The following is a 22,129-nucleotide window of genomic DNA, read 5'->3' as shown; positions in this document are numbered from 1 at the left end:
AGCCACTTTGTAGGAAAGTTTTGAGTGGTCTAAATTAATTCCTTTGTTCCTATTGACATATGGAAACCGCTCCTCTGAACTCTGATGAGGAATCCATCTCTGAGCTTCGTTTTTATTTGCTATATTTAATGACTGCTGTTATAAACCAGTCTAAAGAGGGAAGATAAAAGCAGAATGAAAATACAATATTTGGGTCTTTCTAGCACTAGTTTAGGTTTATAACCAACAAAGCAGGCAGTGCACTGTCACGGTCGGGGTAGTCCCAGCAACATGGAGTCTCCTCTCTCCCTTCCCAGCAGGACTATCTGACAGTGTCATGGAAAAGACATATTCTCTAAGTCTCCAATAATCAAATTATCAAACAAAACTAAAGGTCAAGATTTCTATGGGCACATGTAGAAATGTGACTCACAAGGGATTTCAAATCAGCTTTTCCCATACATGCAAACCCTCTCTGATGCCACGATTTTTGGTGTCTTGTACTGTGTGAAGTTGCACAATAATAATCTCGCTGCTAGAAAACGCGTTAAAGTTCCCCCTTGACACAGGCACACCTATTGACACAAACGCTGGAGGCACCGGTTGCGAAATCCCCGCGCCTCTGTGAAATCAGCCCGAAATCAGGCTCCGGAGCAGAGGGCGTGGAGGCAGCGCGCACAGAGGGAGTGTTTGCCCGAGCCTTGTTTCCATAGGAAACCAGGGCAAACAAATCCCCATTACAGCACACGCAGCTTTCCGCGGCGCCGGGGGCAGGCCCTGCAGCTCCGGCCGCTGCCCGCTAGAGGCCGTGAAGGCCTCACGCTGCCCGGGCCCGGCTGTCACAGCCCAGGGAAGGGGAGATGAGGAATGGGAAGCGCCGAAAAATGAGACCTGTTTCCTTCTGACAGTAAAACCTTAACGCTTCCTCAGTGCAGCGAGGCACCGCAGTCCTGGCAGGCCAGTGGGAGCAGTGGAACCTGCTGTGGGTAGCTCTGCGCAACAACAGCTGGAAAGCTGAGGGGGAGATGGATGAGGAGTGGGATCAGAAAAATGAGAAGCCACAGCTGGCTGGAGGGAAGCTACTCCTCTGTGACAAGCCCAAAGTAAACAATGAGTAGCCAAATTTAATGGGTCACTTTTAAAATTAATTGTGCTTTTTGAACATCACTCATTGGAGCCTGGCAAGCTGCAGCAGTCAACAGAAAGGATGCCAAGCATGAGGGCGATTTAATGAGCAGCGTTTGCTGAAGAACTTTGCTGAAGAACTGCAGCAACAAACACATGTGCACAGAAAAACACCGTGGAGGCTGCTTTGTGGGGAGGAAATCCGAGGGTGTTTCTCAGTACACTGAGAAACACATAGGGGTAGTATGACAAAAAGAAGCAATACTCAGTTTCTCCAGTTTAACTCCAAGCGAGGCTTTGCTGGTTATTCAGAGATTATATCCCACTCCTCTGTGAGGGACACAGGGAAACGGATGAAAATTAGGAGAGGAGACGTGCTCAGAGCTGTGCTGAAAGGGAATACATCAACTCTGGGCTTCCACAGGAGGCACAGGAACAAGGCCCTTAGAGAGCCTAAGGCTGGAAATCACATCTAAATGTTCTTCTTGCAAGCTTGTGACACGTTATCTAAAAAACTACAAAGGGTCAATGTAGATCAGATTATTCTTCACAGCTATTGATTGCCCTGCGTTTTGCGATGTTGAATTTCATCTGTGGTATGAATACACCTAGCTTAATTATGTCCCATTTTAAGTTCCTTTATGTTCTGCCATCTGGATTAGTTAAATACTTTTGTATCTTCTGCAACCTTTGGCATGTTCCACACTTGTGCCACAGATCATTAAATAGCATTAAATGTCACACAATTCCTAAAATGACATTTTCAGGGCAGCCCAATAAAACCCAGTGATCTTAGTAAAAATGTATATTTATTTTTCTTGTATTGCTTTCAAGTACTTGGCAACCTTTGGTGAATGTGGTGAAACATTCTATGAAAACTAGAGAATGTGGGTTTAAGTACCTTCTGGCTGGTGGTCAGACATCTCAAAAGCATTAAAGTATAATGCAAAATGTGAGTGCCACTGCATCCTTGGATGGCCATTTTACAGGAAACTAGCGATCAGGTAGTTTGTGTCCAAGTGTACAACTCAGGCAGTTCAGTGTGGAAGAAGAGGATTTTGGCTTTTGCATTTCATAAGGATATTCAGTGGTAGCTGTTGGTAAGTACCTCACTGCTGTTTGGGTTGATGTCCCTTGCCCTGGTGGAGGCTGACAGCCCTCCTACACAGTGTGATGGGGATCCTTGGGCTGTGGCACTTGGCTTGTCCTGAGGCAGCACACAGGGGTGTCACAGTGAAGCTCATGCTGTGACAGCAGCTCCAGAGCAGGAGGAGACCAACACACACTTTGTGAAGGGTGCAGCACACCTGCACACCAAACCAGCATGCTGGAAGCAGTGTGCAAAGCAGTGTCTGGGCCTCTTCCTGGGACTGGTCCTTTATCAAAGGAGGGTGAATAAATTTAAGACTGATCTGGCTGCATTCTTGAAGACAACTTTTTTGTTGTTGTTTTTAAGAAAACAGAAGTCTGGTGGTTTGCTGGCAAAAGAAACATGTAGGAAGTGGCACGAGTGTTTTTACACTTTATGAAGCCAAGTATGAGGGATGGGGGTGCCTGGAGATGTGGAAGCACATCCTCACACTTCCAGCCCCAGCTCCACTGGGCAGCTTGCAGTCCTCCTGGCCAACACTCAAGGAAAAGCTCGGTCCTTATCTCTAATGTGTTCCAGTTAGGCAGCCCTGAGAGCAACCCCAGGTGTTCATTCAGTCTCTAATCCCATTAAAGCTCTTTTAAAGCAAGTGGTTTGGTTGTTTTTTGGTTTTTTTTTCCTAGTGTCACAGAATTTACAATTAATGGGTTTGCAGTTATTAGGTAGTTAGAAAAGTTATTTGCACTTTGCACTTTGCTGCCAGAAGTGTAGCAAGAGACAAGCATTGAGGTCCTTGTGAATCCCACAGCTGCTGTGACTTTTCCGTGTGGGGAAGGAACAGTTGCCGGAGGCATTTCAGAGAAATGCAAGAACACAGGAACAGTTCATTAATACTGGAAGTGAATTTGCAATTACTGAGAGCAGATGGCCAGCTCACACAGTGAATGAACCTTAAACCATCTAGACTTGCAAGACTACAGCAAACATTGAAACACTACCAAATTCACAAAAGAAAAAAAAAAAAATTCCTACGTGCTCACAGTCAGAAGTCAGCTCAGATTTGGCTTCTATATACAGTGGCTTAAGTCCAGATAAAGCTGTCAATATTAAACTGAGTCAGTGGATTTACCACAGAGTTCATGCCCCTTCTTTTTACTTGCATAAAAAACCTCTCAGAGCTGTCCAAGATAAGCAAAAATAACAAGAACCTTAATAAAATAACAGTATCAGCATCATTAATAAAGCTAGGAATCAAGCTAATCCTCCCTTGTACAACTGCAACTCAGCTCTATCAGAGATGTGTTAGCAGCATTAATAAGAATGGAAATCAAAGCTGAAGTTACATGACTAAGTTTTTCATTACTTAATACTCCAACATACACTACTTTAACAAACGTATCTGTGATGCTGTTGAATTCTTTCCATACACATGCTGCTTGTAAAGGCTCTGTGAAGGAGCTTAAGAGAGATCTGTATCTTGAAAGCACTCCTCAGTGCAGCTCATGGAGAAATTAGAATTATTATTGCTATAGGCATGTAACAGTACATATATGCAAAGGGAAGGACTTGCTCAGCACCACGTGCATTTCCTCCTGCCAGGTCTTCATTTGGCCTGGCAAACAAGACTATAATTCCTGGGGGGAAGAGGGAGGATGTAAGCAAAATGCTCTGTTTCATGGTCCTTCATGTCCACGGAGTAAATGCAATGGCTCCACCAGCTCTGAGAAGGCCGTGCAGCCATCCTTCAAAATCTTTGTCCTTATGACACAGTTTCAGCAGCTGAGCTGTGTACCTCTGGACTGCAAACAGTGAAGGCTCCCTAAGGTTTACAGATCTTTGCAAATGGGTGCACAAGAGCTGCAGTGCTGCGTGGATGTCAAGGCAGCCGGCAGGGAGAGTCGACACGTCAGAATTGCCAAAGCTCTGTGCAAGAGGATAATTGCAATTGAACTGCACTCTGAAGGCCAGCCAAAAGGCTGCAACAGCAACAAAGGATACAGGCAAGGTAGGTGACTTAAAAAATAGTGGTAATTGGATTTTCAGATGAGGAAGGGATGTTGGCTTGGTGGCATTTGTGATCAGTGCAAGTTGCTGAGCAAGGAATAGCGAAAACTTAGAGACAAATCCCTCCAATCAAGATAACTGCTAACAAGGCATCCAAAGATTTTTCCTTGGTTTCCCTCACAGAGTTAAGGGTGCATGAATTTTTACTCACCCGCAGGATAGAATTTAAATTTTCAGGGATGTACTTCTGGCAAAAAGCTCAGGTTTATTTGACACAATCAACTTAATTCTTCTCTTAAGCCAGAAATCTGCATAGCATGTCAGTTTCTGTGTAGATCAGATTGTTTGTGATATAATTCAGCAATTTTCTTGTCTGGCTTCATAGCACAATGTATAAAAATATGCCAGTGCATGTGATGAGCTTATACTACCAAAAGGCTACTCCCATACCTACAGCAACGGAAAGTGTGAAGTGTTGTAGCTACTTTCAGATTCCTTCCCTTTACACTGCCTTTTCTAACACAAAAAGTAGAAAGCAGAGGATAATTGAAGAGTTCTGCAGTGCCATCTATTACATTGTAAAGATATTGGTATGTTGATTCAATATCTCAGAACTACTTTAAAGTTTTCCAAAACTTTAGGAAAACAAAGTTTATATCAGAAGTTATTTTGACAGAAGGTGGTTTACATATGCATTTATTCAGTATGCTGAAATACAGCATTAAAAAACCTGTTGACTATAAAAAGCTATTTCTAGCAATATCTTAATAACCCTGGTTATTCTTTGAAACATTTTGCATTTCCCTGAAATTGTGTGATCCCAGAACTATTTTAAGCAGCTATGCTATTGCATATACCATAGCAATTCCACCAAGCTTCTGGGTCCAATTCTGCATCTGGCTTTGGCCATTAAAATTAAACTGAAATTCTTTTTCTCCCACAAATACTTATCCCATTGTAGACTGATTAAATATATGGTAGCACTTGTAAACTGTTGTGATGACACAATACTTGGACCTCTCTCCATTAGCAAAGACAGATCTGGAGCAGACACTGGCAGATACATACTCAAGGATTTCAGATTGCCAGATGTTTCTAATTTTGTATAAATATTTTTTTTTTCCCTTTCTAAATCTGACATTGCTCTTCATTAAGGGGTGGGATTTGGGAAAAAAAAAAAAAAAAAAAAAAAAGCAGAAAATCCCATGGGATTGAAAACAACAGATGTTGTCTGTTTTAAGCTTCCTTTATTCCAAATCACTGAATTTCGTGCTTTTGAGATTTTCCTGCCTCTCTTTTCAGAGGTCCATGATTTGCTCTTTAAATGGATTTTCAAGAGGCTGACTCTGACTGGAATGTATGTGAAAGAGATTTTCCACTTAAAATACACCTTTTTTTCCCCCATTGAAATTACTAGAAACATACAAAAAATATGATAGAAGCACTACCAGGGCAGTATCACTGTGTATCCATACACAGCAATAAAACCCACAGGATACCATCCCAACAAAAAGGAGACATATGCTACTCACTTCCTACCCAAAAGCCCTTGTGCTTCCTGCTCCTCTATTTCAACACTGCTGAACTGCCAACCTCAAAATCCAAAACACTGCCCCAGGAAAGCCACAAAGGGTTTTTAAAGCTTTCCTTAGAAACAATTTTCTTCCCCATAATCAGCAACTTTCTTGCATATGCCTGCCCTCCATCCAGCTGAAGAGCCCCTGCCCTTAGGATGTAAACTCATTCTTTCTTCAGGTGAGTGACTGCATCTTTTGAAAAGATGACGTGATCATGAAGTCATTGATTCTAAAACAGTCTGGGTAAAGAAATAGCTGTGTAATGCTGGGGAAAGAAATTATGTGTAATTTGATCTCTAAGGATATGTCATGGAAATAATAAACAGGTAGGGATGTTGGGGACAGATTTGACATCCTTTTTTAAAAAAACGAGAGGTTTCAAAAAACAGCTATAGGAATTGTTTATGTACTGGATTAAGTAATAGTACAGTGAGGAGCAGTAATTTTGCCTATCTAAAAAACTCAAACTTGAGAAATAGTTCTGTCAGAATGTAGTGATATCTGACAGTGAAAATCTCTTCACTCCAGAAAGAAAGCACAAGTAAATGTCTGCAATGTGAGGACAGACAAATTCAATTTTGAAGTTAAGCATATGATTTTCATACATTATATTATTAAAAATTTTTGTCTCGTAGTCAATGCAGGGTGAGTTTTTGGGAAGGATATTGAAGCCAAACAACCAAATTCTGTTTTCAACACATTAGATAGACAGGAGGCCAGGCTAAATGAACTAATGGGTTTAAGCTTTATGAGGTCAAACCTTTCTATTAAGTGTCAGAAACTCTATGTTTACAGTGATTATATCCATGGTCATTAATAAAAATAATTGGAAATGACTACCCCTTTAATTTAATCAGATTTGCATTGGTACAAGTTCATTGAATTGCGGATGGAAGAAATATTAAACCTCACCCCTTCACAGATGGCAAGATTTTAGCAATGCTTTCACAAAGCCTCAACTGATATTTTATGCCTTAACTTCCTCTTGTATTCCAGCTTTTTTGCAACAGCACATGCACCACAGAAGCAATAGAAGTTAAGCTGTAATGCAGTTTTGTTTGCCAAGCTTGAGTGGATGCAAACATCCATCCTTTAGGAATTAGTATGCCTTTCATGTTCTTTTATAAGTAAAAATCTATTTTCAAGTTAGAAAATAGGAAAAAAAAGAGATAGATTTTCTGGTCTTCAGTAAGGCCATCTCTGCTTCTACCTTCTGTAAGCTTTTGTTGGTCCTGAGGTTCTCAGATACTGATTTATCCTGTTTTTCCATTTGCTCTGGCATTGTTGGCCAGCTGGGAAAGTTATGTGTCTGCATTACTTACAACATGCAGGAGATGCAGAAATTCAGTTGCATTTTCTGTGGGATCAAAGGTGATTTTTCTAAATTTTCTTTCAAAATGAAATTCTAACATATTCACCTCTCAAAAATACCAGAAAAAGAGTGCTTGGCTCTGGCCTTTGCTAATGCCTCTTGATTTTCCAACTGAAGGAAGGGCATGAACGACACAATCTTTGATATGAAATCAAGAGCCAGGTCACTGACAACAGCTACACCAGGAGCAGCCAGGACCTGTCATGAGCTCCAGTCTTGGCAGTTCTGAGGTGTTTTGAGGTCACTTATCTTGAGTCCATGAACTTAGAAGACCCTCATATGAACAGAAGTGCCCTTAGCTGCACATAGGAAAGCCTTTGCCATGATTTCCAAGATCATGAATAGGGCACAGGGAATCTGGAAACTTGGCCCTGTACAGCTCAAGGGACTTTGGCTTCCTTAGCAGTTCACCAGCTAAGATATTGAAAGACACGCTGGTTCACCAGAATACTGTCAAATATGGAAAGATTTCACCAAAAGTTTCATGCCTATCACATGTCTCAGCCACAAAAGGCCTGAGAGAGTTTAAATCTCAGAGACTGAAATACCAGTGTGCCCAGCAATACTCTGGTGTGTGTGTTTGGACTGAGTTGGGGCAGCTGAGGTGGCTGAAGTGTTGAGTAGCAGAGCAGAGGGCAAAAAGACTTCAAACTTACTTTGAGCATGTATACCTAGATTAGACAGGAGGGGGAAATGCCCATTCAGAGATATGAGATATGCCAGCATAGTACTGGCAATGGAACCACAGCAGCTGGGGGGTCAGGAGTGCACAAAATTACACTGGATAACTACTGACTTAGCTAATATGTGATTTTCTGATTTTCACTAACAGATGAAGAAACCCTCAAATACATGAGGCTGTTGTCCTGATACTCAGAAATTGCCTATGAAATGAACCGAAATTTGGAAAATTGTATAAAACCAAAAATATTGAAGTTCAGCACTTGTTAACACATTCATTCCTGATGTCTCTTCAGAAAAGATGTGTGGGCTTTGACATGTTCCTTCTATCCAGCATTTTTTCCTCATCTATATAACTTACTGACACAGCTCTGCAATTTTTTTTGACAGCTCTAATCTGTGAATTGCAGACTTGCTGTAGTTCTAAGGTTCATGGTTTATCTCTTGGTCTGGTCTGTTTTTGTCCTGCAGAATATGGAACAGTTTTGGAAACAGCACATGCTGATAGTGATTATGATTCTCCACAGCAGCTTCCCAGAAAACTTTGTGGAAACTGTATTTTACCTGACAATTCATGTGGACAAAGAATGTCCTATAAATTTTCATAATTAAACTTTATGAGAAGTATGCAAAGGTTTCATAAACCTACTTTGCAGTAAAGGGAAAGCACCGCAGTAAAGAAAAAAAAATATAAATATCTGTCAGCTTTAACACACTCATCTGAGGAAGTCAGCTACTTTGAGGAGAAACATAATGGTTACATGTTTTCAAGACACAGCAGCAAGTTGTATACTTCCAGCCTATTCCTGGGAAAACCCTGATGAGTGCAAAGAGAACACTAAACATGCTGCTAATGTGTGAAGCCCTATGTTCTGGGGAGAGAAGAGCATTCAGAAATAATTGAATCATCCAGGGCTGTGCTCAGTGCATGCCCTAAGGTGATTATGTTCAGAATAGAAGCTTTCAGAATGTCATTTAGTAAATGAAAACAGAGTTGGATACCAGTAATAAACCAGTACCCTCAAGCTACTAATTTTTTATAGTGACTTAATTGAAACTTACAAATCACTGACTGCCAGATGCCTGGGAAAGGGGGCAGCACTGAGACCAGGACCAGAGACACTGAGATCCAGCAACAAACCATGGCTTTGCCTCCAGTAAAGAACAGTTTATGGCTGTAATTTTCTTCCTCTGGTGATAAAAATGAGTCTGTCGTTCTCTGAGTGCTCAACTATACTTCCAGGATAGGTACAGAGCTGGATACCAACTTGTTTTCTACTTTCTAATTGCTGATTAACCCATTAAAATGAAACCAAGCACGAAGCTTTGTTTTGTCTTTCTTATTGTAACAAGAAGGCTTTTTAAAACTGCAGTAGCTCCTTAATCACATTTCAATTACTTAATTTGCAAGAAGCACAATTCTATTATCTTTAAAAAGTAAGCATATATTTATAACTCATACTATTGTTATTCAAATGATATATAACCATTACATTTGTGATTTCTACCTTTTTATATATATTTAGCACCTTCTTATTATAAAAAAGAAATAAAACTTAAGCATTATTTCCAAATTTTTCAAATTAGTACTTCTTCTTGCACAGATATATCCCTAACAGAGTTGTTCTATTAAGCTGTACACCACAAGAACTAAATTGGCTTTGAAAATGTAGCATTGTAGTTTTCCAAAGCTGAAGCCTAAGAAGAAAAAGCATTTATTTGAATGTAATAAGTATTCAGTGATGAGTAAAACATGAAGGAAGCCTCTGTCTTCTTGAAAGCAGGGGACACTCCCTTCCTTTCTAATAACGTACTACAAGGCAGAACTCCCAGCCTGACATTTTTCACACAAACGGCTAATCAGAGTGGTTGAGAATGATTTGGACATTGATCTGACCAGGAGTTTGGGTACTGACATTACTTGCTTAAACCTGAATTAAATCATCCTAGGAGGGAAAAAGGTGTCAGAGAAGATCCTCGCAGTCCAAAGGCAAAGCACCACCCCTAGCCTGCCCACGCAGCCCTTCCTACCAGGCACTGCTTCATCCAGGAGTTTTGGCTGCAAGACTTCTACAAACCCAAGTCTCCAGCCAGTGTCCCTCACTCTTGTTCTGCCTGTTCTCAGCCCATTTTTCCATTACTGAAGACTGAGCATATAGCACAACTGCAGTTAACAGAGGATTTTGCAGCCTACCTCTCCCATGCAAGAGAGCTTCAACTTCATCACTTTCTGCAGATGATTAGTTTAGTGTTAGTTGCTGTGAAGATAATTGCTTAACAACAAATTCAGTTCTTAACCCTCATTTACATTTCCTAGAAATTCTGTCAAGATAGTGGCTTTGGGGCTGATGCTTTCTGGGCTTAATCTCAGTCCAAACGTAATTTTCATGCATGTAAATGTAAATTCAAACACTTTGATTGTTCTCAAACCAGACACACATATGACATGATTTTCTGCAGGACCTCTAACCAAAAAAGTTGGTAATTGCTCAGTATTAGGTAAATATTTCCCAGTTCTCACTGAGCTCTAAGGAATACTCCAAGTTAGAACAAAATCCTATTTCAGAGACATGAAGAAATAAGAAATAAAAGTAATGCAGAACAGCATTGAGGTGCCTGATTTTCTCATTGGGTTAATGCGGGAAACTAGAGTGACATGGAGTATACAAAACAAACACTTAATTTACAGCCTAAGATGCTCAGTTCTGTCCCCAGCCTCTCTGAAGGAGCTGTGATAGCCTCTGGCTCTGCTCAGCACCCCTAAGTAGTTACATCTGCCCCAGCATGTGGATGGCCTGAGCAGCATCTGGATCCTGGGGCCAACAAGCCCCATAAAGGTTCTTAGACAACACACACTGTCAGAAAATATTAATTACCCAGGTTTTCAGTAATTCAGACCCCAGGGTATGTCAGCAACACAAACATCCATGTCCATCCTGATTTTATATATATACATACACATATTATTCACTTTCACTAAAAGGTGGGAGCTGGGGTGTAAGATTTGGGTTTATTCATTGCATCAAACCCTTGCCTGTGTGGTGTGCTATCATCTCCTCAGGAGAAAGAGCCTTAATTATGGCAACTGGTGTGGAGAAATTAAACATCACTGAATAGTGAAAAATAGAAATCAATACTTTTGCGTCTTTGCCAAATGGTCTATTGCTAGATAGATATTCATGGCTATATTTCTCTCATCCTGTGAATATTAATAAGGTAGCAAAGACTGTATATACATACATATATATATATATATATATATCAAAGGCTTGGAAACAAGGCTACTGCTAATGCAGGTCCTCAGTAGTAACATGTTATAGCTACCAGCTGACTGATTTGTGGGATGCTAAGTAGCAGCTCCAGTACAATACAATCCTTCATTTCCTATTCTGAAACTTGTTTACTTCTGTCTCCATTTATTAAAGTACTGTCCAGCTATAATTAAAAAGGACATGACAACAATAACCTTTACTACCTCCTTGCTGTGATAAGCAAGATGCTTAAACAAGAGCTTAGACAGTTGACAGGCAAGTACAAATGGGGCTAAATTCACTTAGATGAACTGTGTGACGGCTTCTCCCACAAATGAGACACAACAGAGAGGCAGGTCATTAGAATTCACCCTGCCATGGGATGACTGGCACGTACAGATTTTGCAATCCTGTTCAGCTGTTGCCACTGAATGAAAACACCTGCTCATTGCAGGGGTAGGTAAGAGATGTTGTTTATACCTGGTGTGGGGGGCTGCCTGTGCCTGAGACACCACACTTGGGTAAATACGCCCAATGCCTCTGGCCTGATTCAACCTGGGCGGTGATAAAGATCTTAAATGAATTTCCAGGCATGAAACTATTACAAAACAGATTTAATGCTGAAAGGCTGTCTTACTGAATCTGTTCCACTGTGTTGTATCATAATTTAATAAACCAGAAAGCACAGAGTGACAAACAAGGTAAGTAGCCCAAGGGTAAAGTCTATATTGGGGTGTCACGTAATGCATGGGCCTCTAGGGTCCTGACATGGGGCCCCAGTGGCAAAGAAGCCCCAGCTTGCTTCAACCTCTGACAGGATCACATACGGGGTATTTGCTATGGTAGCCATACCCCATATGACAAGCACACAAAATGAAAATTCTGATTTTTTTGCAGCACCAGACTGTTTCTCAGATGCCCAGGAGTACCACCAGTGCACTTGGTGGCCTGTTTTGTGAGATTATCAGGTATTCCTAGTCAGCCCTGGGTGTAGGCTTTCCATATGGTCATGAAAACTTCCCTGCTGCAGTACAGTAACATAATGCAGCAACTATTCACCTATGACTCAAGTCCATTGCTATTTATGCCCTAAGAATATTTTAGCCTTATTATAGAGAAAGTGGAGACAAATGTTACATAATAGTCTAATTTTACCGTCTAATGAAATTATATACCACTTTTTTTAATGTGAGAAACCTAAATTTCCAACTAGGCAACAATGTTTTAATTTTTTTTTAATGACTGAGTGTGGAAGAAATACTGTGTATGTACTCATACAGAAGCCATATGTACATATCATTTGCCTCTGGCCTTGCTATGTGTTCAATTGCTGATAGTAATATCTTTCTTAGCATGTGCTCCTCCCATCTGTTGTAACCAAATGTTGTTCCTAAGCCTATGTTCAGTTTGGAACCTACAATGACTCACTCAGTTGCTCAACATAACCTCCTTCATTTGGGTAGAACTCTACACAGTGCACAAAGATAAGGGTTAGAGCCATTACTGTAAGCTTTTTGAAGCGCTAAAGTTATTTTGTCAAATGACTATTGAAAGCCTGAAGCAATGGTACTCTGGCTGCAATGCAAATAGAACTGTTCTCTGAGCTGACATGGGCTGATTTAAGAGACTTAGTGTGAGCAAGTTTGAACTCAACAGGTAATGCCAGAGCTCCTGGACAGATACGACAACATGAAATGTAAATTATGGCCTTGCAGAAGAGGTCTGCGAACTGGCAAGTCAGATGTCCATGTCCATCAGGTGCAGGTTTCTGAGCAGATCCCACTGCCACAGCTGGACAGTTCCTCTAACTGAGCAGTTGGTTTTTGAACCACTTCTTGGTCTCAGGCCTTGTTTTGGTCTTTCTCTCATGCTGCATTTGAAAAATAGGAGAAAGCTCCCATTTATAGGGTGAAATTCTCTTCTACCTATTTTTATAAGCCAATTTTTAATTCAAAACTTGGAGAAACTTATATGAAAAGGATCTAGCCCACAAAGACTTTATGCAAGATTTTTTTGGTGCAATCTATGTTTAGACTGATTTCCTGAGGAAATGCCACTGACATGGCCAGGCTTTGTGTTTTTGCTCTGTCTCCCTTTCTGTGTCAGGCTCCTTATCGCCTCCACCAATAACTTTTGAACAAATTGGCTGATTTGAAAGAGAGACAGATGGCTCAAAGGTATTAAACCCTTACAAGTTTTGTGAATATAAGCAGCAGGGTAATGGAAAGAGAGCCTCTTAGTGGCTCACTAAAGAAAAGGCTTCAGCAAAAATTCAATCCTTATTAAGCCAAAGAAAATCTGCACAAAGCTGAACCCTGAGGTGCAAACTCACACAAACAAGCCTTTGCTGGGGGTGGTGTTCAAGAACTAGTTTGTGTGATCTATTGCAAAGCAAACATCATCTTGTTTACTGTAGAAATAGCAAGCTAAATCTTTAATAAGGACACTACTGAGGCAGTTAATATGCAATGCAATGATATTAATTAAGAAGATGCCATAAGCCACAAGCCTTGTTGAACTTATACACTGCTTAACTTTGACGGTGCATCTGAGAAAAGAGTTATATCAGTACTTAGGGCTCAGATTAAGATATTTGACATTGGCACATACATCTAACCTCACACAGCGGGTTTGGCATTAAACAAATCGCACTTGGCACTTGTTGAACAGGCTCTTGAACACTCCCCCCACCACGCACACACTGTCCTACAAAGAGCCTAGGTGGAGAAGGTCTACACTTGAATCTGACAGAAAGCTTTGATCAGGCAAATTAGGACAAGCTTTTATGCAGAGTTCCTGTCTCTACAGACTGTGTGTTTGATGGCAGTGTCCCTGCTGGAGGCTCCTCTTCCATTATCGCTCACTGCATGATGCTCAGCTTACAAAGAACACTGCACTTCCCAATTTTCTTGCCTATTCTGTACCACTTAAATGTTATGAGGACACTTGAAATGTTGGTATTTTAATGTTTACCTACTTTTTAATTAAATGTTATGACCCATAACTATACCAGATTCTGAGAGCTTAACTAAGAAAGAAGAGGCACAGGCCTGTGTCTAGAGCTTTTGACCATATTTCAGTCTCAAACAGGGATACATAAAAAGAGTCAAAATAAACAATGGTGACATCACACAGCACTGCACTTCCTGCTACAGTGGTACTGAGCAGCTGCAGTGAGGATAACTGCAGTTTCTGGGTACATTTGAAGACACTGAGCACACTGGCACCTTTGTAGGCACCAGCACCCAGCCTTCATCAGACAAATGTGCTCCCCACCAACCAAGACAGTGATAGGATTTTCTTCCTCTAGTTGCTATTATCCAATGATACAGTTTCATACACAAAAGCAGCAGCTAACTGCAGGCACAAGACACTGAGGAAAGTAATTATTCTCTTAAGAGCAAAAGGAGATTCCCTCTCCTGAAGCAGGTGGGCATGTCAGCACCATGCTGACAGTTAGCAGAACCTCAGCTACCTGCTTTCGGGGCCACCTTACATCTGCAATCCTTTCTGCTGATGTACTCCTCAAGGCAAGCAAATATTGCCACCATCAGCCCAAGTCACCTAAAGTAATTCTTGAGGCATATAGCATCTTACATACTTACATGCCACTAGTTCATCATACCTGGGTCTTCTGTCAAATCCCCACAGGGTAACTGCTTATTGGCTTCTAACACCAAGGCAGCCACTCTTTGAGCCCGTGACAGTTTAGTGATGGCACCTAACTTCTGGGCTGGGATGGTGTTCAAAACTTGCATCTGCATGGCTGCCTCTGGCTAACCTCAAGAGCCTTATGCAAAAGTACTTGATGGTTGTCTTAATCTCCATGAGCGTGTAATCCCCTCACTGGTGCACTCCCTCCGTGCCAGACATTCCTGTCTGCATGCAGCTGTGCCACAGGGATTGCAACAGGCAACAGCTGCTGTCCCAGCGGTCCCTCAGTGCTCATGATCTCACCATTCCTGTCTTGGGTCACAAGCCATTTTGTAATACCCCACAAATTCCTCCTAGACTGGATCTACACCATGTTGCAAGGAGGGCACAACCCACTGCAGAACAAACAATCCATCTCTGTGCACTGGCTCTGCACCTGGCCATAGCTGTAACACAACTAAGGGAGAGGGAGCACAGCCAAAGGTCTTTCAGTCACTGTGTTACCCAGAAGCTTAGCAGGGACAGCCACAGTGCCCCATAATAGGCTGTCACACCATTTACTGAAGGGTCTAAGGCTGCTGTGGTACACTGCCTGGAGTGCTGTCCTTAGGTGCCTACAGGGCAGAGCTCTCCTGCATGGGTCTGAGCTGGGACATTCACAGGTGGAACTGGCAATAAACCTTGCAGGGAGAGGAAGGAAACATGTGACTGACTGATGGATGCATTGTTGCTGGAGTGCTCCCAAAATTTTCATGGGTGAAATCAGCAGTAGAGTTTCTTGTATAGGTGAGTTTCATCCTCTCCATGGCACATGGCAGAGTTATGTAGGGCATATTGAGCCTATATTATGTGTATGTATAACTGAATTGCACTGTATTGCAAGTTTCTTAGAACATACATGGAGTAGACAAGAATCCTTAATTCAGTCTACCTTCAGTGAGCTTTAGTTCTACATATGCCTAAATTCTGCAGTGCCTCAACAACTAAAATTATGGGAGGATGCACTCAAATGTGTGACATGGCAGTGTGGGGTTCCCAAGCAGCCACACTCCTATGGGTATGGTCCATTCTTGAACAAGCTATAGACAAGAAACACACTTGTTAAAGGAAAAAGATCTGAGAACATTGTGAATGAAGTAAATCACTGTAACACCACAAAACTAGGAAATTTTCCTAATTCCAGTCTGGTAATGTTCCTGTAGGGTCAGGCTGTTGCCAAGAACAGCACATGGCTCCCAGGGGGACTTCTAGAGGGCCATGATGAGTTCCCCTCTATCACAGAAGCTCTGTTAGTGCTGCCTTGCACTCTGTCCTGCTTTACCAGCTGCCAGGGAATTTGTACTACAGCCTACCCAAATGATACCACTTGGGAACATGCTATTTTTGCTCATGAGTGTGTCTGCATATGAGTGTTCATCTCTCTGATTTGTAAATGTGCAGCAATGAAGGCTCCCAAATATAAAACTTGTATTTTTAACTACAGTTGATACATAATAAAAACATTCCAAATCCATGATTTTTTAAAAAATTATGAGCTTAAAGGCATATTTCAATTTCCATTTTGTTTATAGAGTAGGGAGGCAAAATGAAAAGAAAAAAGGGTAAAAGGGGCAACTATACAAACAGACTCTGTGTAGCCAAATTAAGATGTGTATAAACACTGAAAAAAAAAGTCCATAAAGTAAAAGAAAAAAAAAGGAAGATTTTGTTTAGACAGCATTTTTTTTAATGATCAGTGATCTTATGCATGCTCGAGTTCTGTCAAACATGTAAAGGCACATTGCTAGCATACTTTCTTAGGAGATTTGGAAGAGGGAGCATGTGCATAGTGTGATAAGGGAGGGGAAAATACCAAAATGAAAATGGCAGTTACAGAAAGTTATCTCCGTAGGCAGATGCAAAACATAGGGCCAAAATCTGTGTTGTTATTTCTTATGGTAGAGAGTGATAAGGCAACAAAATAAAGCAAACAGAGGAGAAAAATCAGCCTAGCAGATAGATAAGCAATTAAATCAAGAGCTTAGACCTGTTCTGAACCTCTGCATTTCCCAAACATGCTCAAAAGCACTATGATATTACTGACACATTGCAGCCTCCTACCTGCTGATTCATATGAGGTCCTAATATTTCTCTTTATGAATAATGCCAGAAGAATCTGGCTTTTCTCTTCCTAAGCACTGTGTGCTTTGCTTGTGCTGATCTCTCTTGAAATGTCAACTTTACATTTCCAATATCCACAAAGAAATTCTTAATAAAAAGATATGATATGCATTTCAGAATGAGACCTTTAAATCCTTTAGGCCTGCCAGTTTCTAGGGAACTTTTGTTAAGAATGAAGCACCCCATTTAATAACTGCTTTCCAATAGTAACCAAGAGCGTTGCAAACATCAGTGGACCACAGATAACAAAGGCAGTACAATCCAGGCAAGGGAAAAAGGGGTTTTATACAGGATTCTTGTAAACAAATGTGAACAACAATTTAAAATATGTTCTGCACATAACCTTGCCATATTTTAATTAGCTTTCCAACTAAGATACTATGAAATGTCTATTTAAAATCATTCTGCTGAGTTATGACATAAGGACACATTAGAAATGTGCAAACAAATCCAATACAGCCAGCTGCTTTTTTGCCTTTCTCTGCATTGCTTGCGCAGCTACAGTCTTTGCTTTTAACCCAGTAACACTGCTGATTGACATTAAACAGAGCTGTCCCATTCCTCACTACACATTCTTGCCACCCACCTTGTAATAAAACCATACAATCACAAACTTTTGTGCCAATGATCTGAACGAGTCATCCTGCAGTCACACTTACCAGCCTTGATCCAAAGGAGGGAAGTGACTGGGACCAAAACCAGCCCTTTTGGTGAGAATGTGCATTTCAGCTGGATTACATGCCCATTGACACTGCCCAGAGCTGGGGCTGAGCAGTGAGCTCCTCACTTCTCCAGACCAGCACCCAAGTTACAGCCAACGCTGAAGAAACAAGCCCCAGCCCTTGCCCCACTCACTCCGAGCCTCTATCCCATCCTGATGCCAGCACAAGAAATTTCATTCAGGTCTTCAATGGAGATAATGTAGGTTAGAGTTTCGGTTCAGTTATAAGAGGTGTTGTGTGGTGTAGTTTTTGTATCAGGTCAAGGATTTTTCCCAGGTTGCTCCATGCCAGCTATTGGCCCTGACTGGTACCTTCTCTCTGATGTGCAGAGATATTATGCACCTCACCAGTGCCACATCTGTCATCTTGTTACTGCCATGACTGTACCCTTGCCAATTCCTTTGGAAAGAGCTGTAGGTGAAAGGCCCCATGAAATAAATTTTAGTATTTACTAGTATTCTAGTATCTTAGTGCTAGTATGCCTTTTGTGCGTCTTTCTATTTTGGCAAGGCAGTGTGATCTAGTGTACTTGAACACAGTATTGGGGACTCTGGAACTGTAGCTCTGGTTTCATGCTCTGCTGCCACCTGTACTCCATCAAAATCTCTGAGCTTTGCTGCGTCATTCTTCTGATCTTCAAATTGCAGTAGCAGCTACAGATTCCAATTTACAGAGATGATACCAGGGTTTTCTAAGGCTGCTGAATACCTGTCACTTCTGCTTGCCTCAAAGGTTTCAAATGCTTTGAGAAGAAGGGTCAGGGAGATTGAAAAAAAATGCATCTTTAAGGTCATGCTTAACTTCAAAAGTACAATTTATAAAAATTGGTAAGCTGAATTATTTCTGCTAGCCAGTGGGAACTTTTTACAGTTTTTGATGTGGTACAAAACATACCAATTAAGAAGAGACTAGTAAAGTTTTCTAGGTTTTCCAGATACAGAATCACAGTGGACTCCTGATAATCTAAAGTCCTTTAGGCTTCTTAAGGTCAAAATATTTTAAAGCCAGTGCTTCAGATGTGCACTTTTTATTTTTTTTTTAAAACGAGTGATTTACTTTATTATTAAAGCAAATAAAACTACTTATCTGGCTAAGCTAATTCCTACAGTCCAGTTACACTGATCATATAAAGATATCTGTGATGGTCTTTGGACTTTTAAATGTTTCCTAGAAAGAGTGAGCAAATTCTTTAATATGTTTGTTTTCTGGGATTTTTTCCTTCCTCTACTGACAGGACAGAGGATATAAAAAAAAAGATAACAATAACTAGATGCCTGTTTTTAGCTCCAAACTCTTCTGTCTTCATAGGATGTGTACATCCCTACAGTAGACCTGCATTTACTTGCCCTGCTTTACCTGAGTCATATTTGTAACCCTGGATAGATAATGGCAGTTTAAATACAGCTATCCATTGCCTAGGGCAAGACTAGGACTCAGAAGCCAGGGTGAAAAACAACTTCTGATTCAGTATCCCTGAATATTTTTGGTGGACTCCTCTATCTCCTCCATTAGTGACAACAGTGACCTACCTACCTTGTCTGTCTCCCTATCCCTCATTTGCTTTGTATTTGATCTCCGTTGTGGCTTGTTCAGTTGCTTTGCAGATGTGGCCTCACCTCATGCTGTACATTTGAAATAAAGATACTGGGAAGGGTGGAGCAGACCTGTTACTCCCCTCTTATCTCACCCTGTATCTCTGCTCCAAATTTTCTTAGACTAATCTGCAGCTCCTCAGGCTGGGATAAAACAACTTAATTCGAATGGCATCAACTCATTGGACTTGACTGACTACACATTAACAGCTCACCAAGACAAATCACAAATAAACAAAGCTACAAAGTCAGTTTATTTTTCTCTGCTTTCATCCTATTTTCATTTTAAAGACTGCAGAACCACAAGTTGGTTTCATTCAATGAATTATGGATCCTATACCACGTAAACTACACATCTGGAAGGTCTACTGAGACTGACTGTGTAGCATAGTGCTTATGTCACAGATCAATGAAATTAGAAGTTCTGGTTCAATTATCTGTGCTGATGTATTGTTATTAATTTATATAAAATTGAAGCTGGCAGAAGTTACAAGTGAGAAAGGTTTTCTGTTGCTTATGCCATAGGGCAAGATCTTGAACTTGGGAAGGAGACAGAACAAGGAGGCTTGTCTTTAACTTGGTCTCCCACTGCATCCTCATAGCCAAACCAGGTAAGTGAACAACAGATTACATGGATGATAAATAGTGAGACAGATGACTGGATCACTGGTCACACAGTTTGTATTCAGCAGTACAAAGTCCAGCTGGTCGTTGGTTACTATTGGTAGCCCTGAGGCAATGATACTGGGCTGATACTGTTTAATGTCTTTAATAACAACCTGGATGATGGAATAAAGTACATTCTCAGCAAATTTGTGGATGGTTCATGGAGGATGGTTGAAATACTGGAGAGCGTCTCTTCCAAGTGACCTTGACAGGCTGGAGGAATTGGCTGACAGGAACCTCACATTCCACATAAGTCCTGCAGCTGGGATGGAATCACCCTGTGCAACCAGACAGATTTGGGCTAACTGGACAGACAGCCCTCGCAGAAAATCCTTCAGGGCTCTGTTGGCAACAAACTGAACATAAATTTGCCTTTTTGGCCAATGATACCATCCTCACACTAGGCTAGTGCATTAGGAAGAATGTAGCCAGCAGGTCAAGGTAGATGATTGTTTTTTTGTTATCCACACTTGTGAAACTACAGGCTACTCCATTAATTTTGGAGTTCCCCAGCACAAGGATATCATGGACATATCACACCAAGCCCTGCAGAGGGCTGAAGCACTTGACATAGGAAGAAAGAAAGACCAGCAGAGTTGGGTTTGTTAACCTTAAGAAGAAAAGGCTAGGAGTGGCTTCATCTACTTAACAGGAAAGTGAAGCCAGGTTCTTTTTAGACGTACACAACTGCAGGATGAAAGGCAACAGAAATAAGGTTGCAGAATTTTAAATCCAATCAGACATAAGAGAAAATAAAATTCATCATGAAGCTGGTGAATAACAAATAACATCGCAAGTTACCCAGAGCACACTGGAAGTTGCATATCAGTCCTTGGAGAACTCAGAACTAAACCTGACAAAGTCCCAAGCAATCTGATCCAACTGTCTCCATTCTGAGCAGGAGCTGAACTGGACAACCCCTCAATGTCTCTTCCAACCTAAACTATTCTGCAATTCTGTAAAGTTCTCTTGCTGCTTGGGCAGATCTTGTACATTTAAGTTTCGGAGGGTTTTAGGATGTTTCAGTAAAGGAGACATCTCAAACATGAAATAATGGTTTCTGAATGTCAGACTTCAATCAGGATTATTTCTTGCACTTAGTGGTGTTACTGTGATGCTCCTGCATTTTTATGCAAACTAGAGATAATTTATTTCAGCACAGGGTCTTTCTCTTCTGGGGATCTGAACTCTGGGTCTCTAAGACAGCAAAGGAATTTGTGCCTTACCCAGCTGGTGTGACATCGTTGTGTATCCACATGGACACAGCCTGAGAGAATGTCACCAGAGTCCTGCTTAAAAGTAGAACCTGAACTGTATGTCAGTATATTGCAGTGTGATTAAAAACAGACTGAGTGAAAACTCAAGTCTAAAAGTCAATAGTCATTTCAGTGAAATAGAACTATGTGGAGTCTCATGCATATTTTTAATCCATACTAAAGGACTTAAAATGTCAAGAGTCCAGTCTGCTGAATGTAACATTTCCCTCCAGAATAAGCCTCAGAATGGAAACCATCAAATCCATGTCAATCTCTCATGTGAACAAGAAATGGTCTAAAATTGCTTTGGTGCCAACAACACATTTTACAGATTGACTGATATCTTTTGTATTTTCTGTGCAAAATTAAAATAGATCACAGAGAATATAAGGTAATGGAAAATAGAGCTAATCACAAATTTTCCATTTTAGAGAAGATGCAGGCCCAAGATACATTGAAAAAAAATCTACCATACCTATGTGTCTTTCTCAACATTTCTGAAGCATAACTGTCACATGTATTGATTGGTGTCTCAGACTGAAGAGCACACTAGTGCCATTAAAAAACCAAACTCTGCTAAATCATGCAATAAACAGAATTGCAGCATCTGATTTGACAACTGCCACTGCCATAAAGATCTCCACTTCTGCTACTAAAAGGATGACATATAAAGATTTTGCTTAAATCAGCAAATTAATTTGTAACTTTTTTTACAAATTATTGTTTGTAATTTGTAATAGGGGATCTGATTATTTTTAGTGGATTGTTAAAAAAGCACCACAGTTCAATATTTTAAATTCCTGGTATTTGCATTTTGCAAATTTGCAATTTGCACCTCTTAATCTTGGTTTTAAATAATTTTCTTATAGTTTAAACAAAGAAGCAGACCTAAATGCAGTATGAATTACATCAGTAGTTAAATATCTAACCAGAAATTAACATCACTATAAATCTATTTTACATTTTACAATGATTTTTTAGGACAGCTGAGCCTCATACA

At 40.7% G+C, this 22,129-nt stretch overlaps 1 protein-coding gene and 1 long non-coding RNA gene across 10 annotated transcripts in view; both read right to left on the bottom strand.

The window, feature by feature from the left end:
* STARD13 (StAR related lipid transfer domain containing 13) overlaps positions 1–22,129 on the bottom strand; it is a 286,809-nt gene that overhangs the window by 80,630 nt on the left and 184,050 nt on the right. The window lies entirely within an intron of this gene.
* LOC140684287 (uncharacterized) lies at positions 12,322–18,919 on the bottom strand. Its single transcript, XR_012056341.1, has 2 exons — positions 17,587–18,919; positions 12,322–17,556 (listed from the first exon to the last, which is right to left on the bottom strand). It is a non-coding gene; the product is annotated as an uncharacterized lncRNA (long non-coding RNA).

Source organism: Taeniopygia guttata, chromosome 1 (assembly GCF_048771995.1).
Source record: "Taeniopygia guttata chromosome 1, bTaeGut7.mat, whole genome shotgun sequence".
Classification (NCBI taxonomy): Eukaryota; Metazoa; Chordata; class Aves; order Passeriformes; family Estrildidae; genus Taeniopygia; species Taeniopygia guttata.
This window is presented reverse-complemented; position numbering and strand designations above follow the sequence as displayed.